Below are 6,320 nucleotides of genomic sequence, written 5' to 3' on the forward strand. Positions count from 1 at the left end.
GGGCCTTTCTAGTTTTATCACAAAGCGCTGACTGCACGGGACAAGCTGAGCACGCTTGGCACCTGCTGCCATGAAGGCGAGCGCCTCGGCTCCTGCGCTAATTGATCTCCCCTTCCCACCTGTGAGTCCCACGGGTGCAGTCGAAGCTGGGGATCAGAGCTGAGCGAGAGTGAAGCCGGCTCACAGGTGGGTTTCGGCATCACCTCTCTGCTGGAGAGGATTTCTTGCCATCCATCCTGCCCTCTCTGGGAAACCTCAGCTTCGCATTTGTGGGGCTGAGAAACCAGAGTGCTGAGCAGTGAAGCCATGCCTAGCTTTTCTCGAAGCTGCCTCTTCTTCAGCCTCTCCTCACCTTGCTCCAAGGTAGACTCGGAGTCCTACCTCCTAAGCTCCTACTCCTGGAGGCACGCGAGCATATCAGTTCCTTGGCCTCAGTTAAAATAACAATGAAAATCCAAATTTCTGCTAGAAAGTAAACCAGCGGTAAGCAAACGCTGACACAGTCTTTTTAACGCAGCAGCAGGCGCTGCCACGCTTGCCTCCATCTGGAGAGGGGTGCCCCATGCCAGAGGCAGTTTCTGGTGTTCCTGGTCTGCAACGTGGCACCAACATCACGTCAGCCTCAGCTGCCTCGGTTCAGAGGAAGAGGTTGCGGGGCCCTTCACCAGGCTCCTCATCCACTTGTGCACCCAGGGAGCAGGTGCCACCAAATGTGCCTCTTCGCTCCCCCATAGCGGGTGACGTGTGTCTGGGAGACCAGGGTGCCACGTGCTCCCTGAGCATCACGGTCACCTGGGAAAGGCGAGACCGGCGCCTTTAAATGGAAACGATTTGTACAGTGGGATGAGTAAAACAGGCAAGAATGCAATAGATTCGTATCAGGCCGTGAGTGACAGATATGGCTGTAGCGTTGCTTCTTCCTTTCTCTCGCAAGGCCAGTTTCCGTCATTTCTTCCCTGTCATTAATGCAGAGTTGGAGCAGGAGGCATCGTCCTTTCCCTTGATACCCATCACCCCTGAGTCCGAACGTAAAGCCGCACATGGGTTTAGTTACACTTCTGCACGTTGTCTAATACAGGAGCTTGAGCCTGGGTGCGTGCATGTGCGTGCGTGCATGTACGTGCATCCCTGTGAGCACATATACGGGATAGGCCTAATCCATTATCCTCGGGAAGGAAATGAATAAGAGGATTTGCCTGTGTTTAACCAAGTAATAATTAACACCTGGTGAGAAGGTCTAATGGCCAGAGCATCTTGTTAATGTATTTTGACAGATGATATCCTCTACAAATACACTTTGAAGAAAGAGGAGAGGGTGCTTTGGTGCTCCCGCTTTGGAGAGGGTGCAGAGAGTGTTTTGTAAATGAGCCTTCCCTCATTTTGAAACTCCTTAACTCTACCTAGTGGGATGCAAAAATTCCAGGTTGATGTAAAGTGTTTGCCAGAGGATGCAAATGTGCATAGAAAGCAGTGACGGTGAGCTTTACCTAATGTCTCGTTGTCCTGCAGCTTCTTGCCGATTTTGTGGGAATGGCTGTCGTAGCCCCTAAGGATCCCGCTCCAGGCCTCGTACAGAAATGAAATAAATAAAATGTGATTTCCATCCCAAAGAAGCTTCAATAACAGTAGAAGGCATAATAGAAGCAGTGAGATCATTATGGGCAACTTAACTACTGGCAAGTTTTCTGTAAGCACCCGAGCAGCGAAGCTCTGACGTGCAGAGCTTGCCCTGCAGCCAGGGCCACCACAAGCTCCCAGGACATCACCTGGATTGAGTGAGCCCGAGCTGGAGCTGAGGGGCTCCAGGCACAGGGCACCTAACGAAGCTTTGCAAAGAGCAAAGATTTAGGGATCGAAACTGGTGTAGCACAGATATTGTGGAGGCTGCAAGAAGATAGGAGGTCTTCGTAATCTGAAAAAAAGATCTGATTTCTTTCACGTGCACAGATTTGCTTCTTGGTCAGACCGGTGAGAGTAAGGCCTGTTGTTAAACGCACAGCCTGAGAGTGGTGTAACCTCACGTAAAACAACTGCCGGGCTACTGCTTGTCACTTCTGCTACCCCGTCCAGCTAAGCTGTAGTGCTGCACGCCTTAGTCATGTTCCTGGTAACACCAAAAGGGTGTATGCAGTACACACAGGGAATAATTTAAGTCGGATGGGACCCCTGGAGCTCATCTGGTCCAATCCAGCGCTCACAGCAGGGCCAACAGACACACAAAGACGCGAACTGGCCACGAGAGAGTATGTTGAAAACAAGCCTCACCTCCGGCTGACCCTGAACTTTAAAAATGTCCGTGTCAGAAGCCAGTCTGAATCGTGTGTGTCAGACCCATCTCTAATTGGCCCTGTCTTTTATGTAATTGCACTTTCAAGAGCTAGATATTATTGTTATCTACTGTCCGTGGACATCAGTCTTCAGTGGCCGGCTTTAAATCTTTGCTTTTAGGGAGAATCTCTAAATAGGGAACTCTTATTTTCCTGGGGGAGAAGGGCACTGTTTAATTATTATTGGGTGTGCCTAACTCTGGCTGCTCAGCGGCACCTACCACCAGCGTACTTTGGTCTCACCTCACCAGGTTGCAAGCCACCTGGGCTAATAGGTGCCGCTGCCCTCGGTTGCCACTCACTGCTGATGCTTGTGAGAAATAGCTGTACAAACGTGAGTGTGTGTGTGTGTGTATGCGTTAACCTCACCAAACTCCCTTTACTTCCAGCATAAAAATTGCAGGGGAGAAAAGCAGGGATTTCTGGAGTTGCATGTAATGCTGCCCATCCCTGTGGTTGCAAGAAGCAGTAGGAAAGACTGTGTCATAGCGAAGCTGCAGCCCAGACCTTACCATTTCCATGTTGTGCGTCGTTACGTGCTATTTGACTTGTTGTCATCGTTATCCGGTTTGCACTGCCTTTTGGCAAGGGAAAGGATAGGAGCTGTCAATGTTTTACAGAGGACGATATCTGGCTATGGAAAAGCTGTGGAAGATGACTCATTTTTGTGTAAAGGACACCAAAATTACAACTGCATGCCACATGGGAGATGGTAGCTGGGCTTGATTCAAAAAACATCCTCATCCAGGAAGGGTATTCAAGCATACGCTTCATTTAAGAGCATACTTAATCAAGGCCTTTGGGCATAAAACAGTAATGTTTAGTCTTGTGTTGCCGAGAAAATCCAAGTGACACCCGGAAGATGTATTACTCCAGAAATTCTAGTGTTTTTTGGGTGTCCTCGTTTAATCTTTCAATTTCTAAAAAAGTAATGCTTTTAATTTCTCCCTGCTAGCCGCTGCTGCAAAGTCCTTCGCAGCTGTTTTACACCCAATTGGTAACGCCAAGCAAGATCAGCAAATACAGCCTGGTTCAGATCATAATTACGGCAGATCGATCCTGTGCCTGCCCCTCTTCTCCTTCCCCACTAAACTTCCCGGCCCGTAAGCTACGCACATCCGGCTCGGCAGGGCAGGCAACCCTTTTGCCCGTCTTGTACACGCTGTCTAATCATTTCAAAACAACAACCCCCATCCCCAAATTTTTGCAATGCATTTGCTCAGACTTTTTTCCCTATGTAACTGCATATTTCTGCAGAGATTAAGTATGGCGTATATGATTTTAAGCATACAGTAAGTGTTGCTTTTTTTTTTTTTTTAATTACAAGCGACTGCCTCTATTTAACAGCTGATCAGCATCCATAGAGGTCCCCAGATTGGCCTGGTGAAAGCAGGTCAGCCGTCGGCTCACTGTCACATTAGTCTCATCACCCCGCGAGCAGCGATGCGGGAGGTGCTGCCCGTGGCCGGCCGCGGGGACGGTCCGGTCCGGTCCGTCCTCTGCCGCGGCCCCCGGGGGAGGCTGAGTCCTGCCCGGCACAACCGGCCCCTGCGGGAACTGGTGCGTTTTAAGTTTCCCTAGAAAAACCAAAGGCTCCCGGTGGTGCAGCTGCTCCAGGCTCATGAAAAGGCAAAATCTGGGGCACATTGCCCGTGTTTCATAGCTATGCACCCAAAGCTTTCAGGCCCTACGCAGACGGCGTCCCCTGCGGCAGCCGGGACTCCCCCGCCTTAAAGGCTCTGGATACTGGACACACAGCTGGGATTTTCCAAGGGGCCACCGGAGGCTGGGGCCCAGGCGGATTTCCCTGGGAAATATTGAGATATTCTGCCTGCTGCCCAGAGAGCACGGCCTCGTTTTTAATACTCTGTAAAAGGGTATTTAGGCACCTATCTTCAGAGAGTCTCTCGGTCCCGAGAGATAAGCAAGGGCCGTTATTGGCTGCAGTGGAAACCCTTGCTCGTTTTAATCGACTTTGAGTTAAACCCTGCTCCTCTTCCCCAGGCAGTCGCTCCCTCCGAAGCCCGTGCCACTGTCGGCGCAAATAAAGCAGGTAGAAACTGGCCCCTTTCCGAAGACGACGCTCATAAATCCAGCTGCCAGCCTGAATCCAGGTGCTAAAATCAGGGCCGAAAATGTCCTGGGGGCAAAAATACAGTGAAGATCTGAGGCACAGAAGTAGGCAGGCAGAGGGGGAGGCAGCAAAGGAAAATCTGCCCCGGAGCGGCGAGACCCTGCCCTGCCGTAACGTTTGTACGCGGCTTTGAGAGCTGGAGGTAAGATACACCACTAAGTGCCAACTGTCGCACGGACAGGGAAAGAAGTTCACGGTGACAAAACAGCCTTGGTAAGAAGCTACGACAACTCGGTTCAGAAAGCCGCGCTACTAGGGAAGAGTTTTTTTCCATTTCCCCCCTCGAGTTTTCTTTTCATTTCGCTTTTTTGAACAATCTGTCTTAACCTTCCTCTGCGGATGCCGCGTGAGAGTTGGGCGCACAGAAAGTGTCTGAAATCACTTTGTTTCTAGTTTTCTTTCTTACGTTGGGTAATATAAATATCCGAAGAGGATATTGCCTAACCCGTAAAACAAAGTGACATCATAATTTATCAATACAGAAGACACACTTCGTGGCTGTTACATGCCATAACAAGCTGGAAATAGAGCAGCTTCTCCAAAGGCATTGCCAATACGTCAAAGGACAGCTTTCCTTGATGCTATCTCGGCACACCTCAAGCCTCTCCCAGCGCTTCAACATTTGGGTTATTCCCCCTCGAACCGCTTTGCAGCTCTCAGGCACGTTTTTGCTGGCGATTTCCCTGACTTCGGATGGCCTCGTCCCGCCTGCCCCGCTCCCCCCCACCCCGCACTCGTCGGAGCGAGCTAAACGCAGGTGCTCAGCAAACGGCCCGTATGGGAGGCGGACCCGCGCGGGAGCCCCGGTCCTCGCTGCTGAGCCCTAGCCCTAAAGCATGCCCGGCTGCGCTGCTGCAGCTTTTTGTACAAGTCAGGATTCCTTTGGGCATCCCACAATATTAATTTCAATTTTTCTCCGTGTTAATCACACACTTTTTGTATGCTTAGCCAATTATCCCCCCGCCCCCCCTCCCCCCCCGAAATGCACCTATACCCGGGTAACGCGATTCGGCAGGTGTATGAAACGCGCCTACCGTGTGCATGGCACCGTATGGGTGCATACGCGTGCTAGGAGCGCACAGAGGAGCCAGGCACGATGAGCGTGCCCCCGCGTGCTTCATGCACGCACGGACACAGGCGCCGGAGCACCGCTGCGCGCGCCAGCACTCCCCAGCTAGACAGATTGCCTGTCTGCTGATTACCCTCGCCTCAGCAGTGCAGGCTCCCTGCCTGCTAGCGCCTCTGCACGTCCTACGCACGTGCAAACGGGCACGCTCGCACACGTGCAGGTGCACACACACAGAGCTGTGCATGCTCACACACATGGAGGTGCACACATGCACACACACGTGCACACACACGTAGCCATGCTCACATGCATGTAGGTGTGCACTCACACACAAATGTGCATGCTCACATGCATGTAGGAACGCAAGCACGAACAAATGGGCATGCTCACACACATGGAGGTGTGCACACACACAGAGCTATACATGCTCACACACGCACATGTGCACACACACAGTTGTGCATGCTCACACACACGGAGGTGCGCACACACATGCACACACAAACGGGCATGCTCACATGCATGTAGGTGCACGCACACACACAAACGTGCATGCTCAAACACACGGAGGTATGCTCACACCCGTGCATGCCCCCCCCCCACAGAGGTGTGCACCCACACAAGACGCGCATGCTCACACGCATGGAGGTGCACACATGCATGCACACACATGCGCACACAAACAGGCCTGCTGACACACGTAGGCGCGCACACACACACACGCAAATATGCATGCTCACACACACGCAGCTGTGCACACACACACAAACACACACAGTTGTGCACGCTC

The sequence above is a fragment of the Struthio camelus genome, chromosome 1 (genome assembly GCF_040807025.1).
Source record: "Struthio camelus isolate bStrCam1 chromosome 1, bStrCam1.hap1, whole genome shotgun sequence".
Taxonomy (NCBI): domain Eukaryota; kingdom Metazoa; phylum Chordata; class Aves; order Struthioniformes; family Struthionidae; genus Struthio; species Struthio camelus.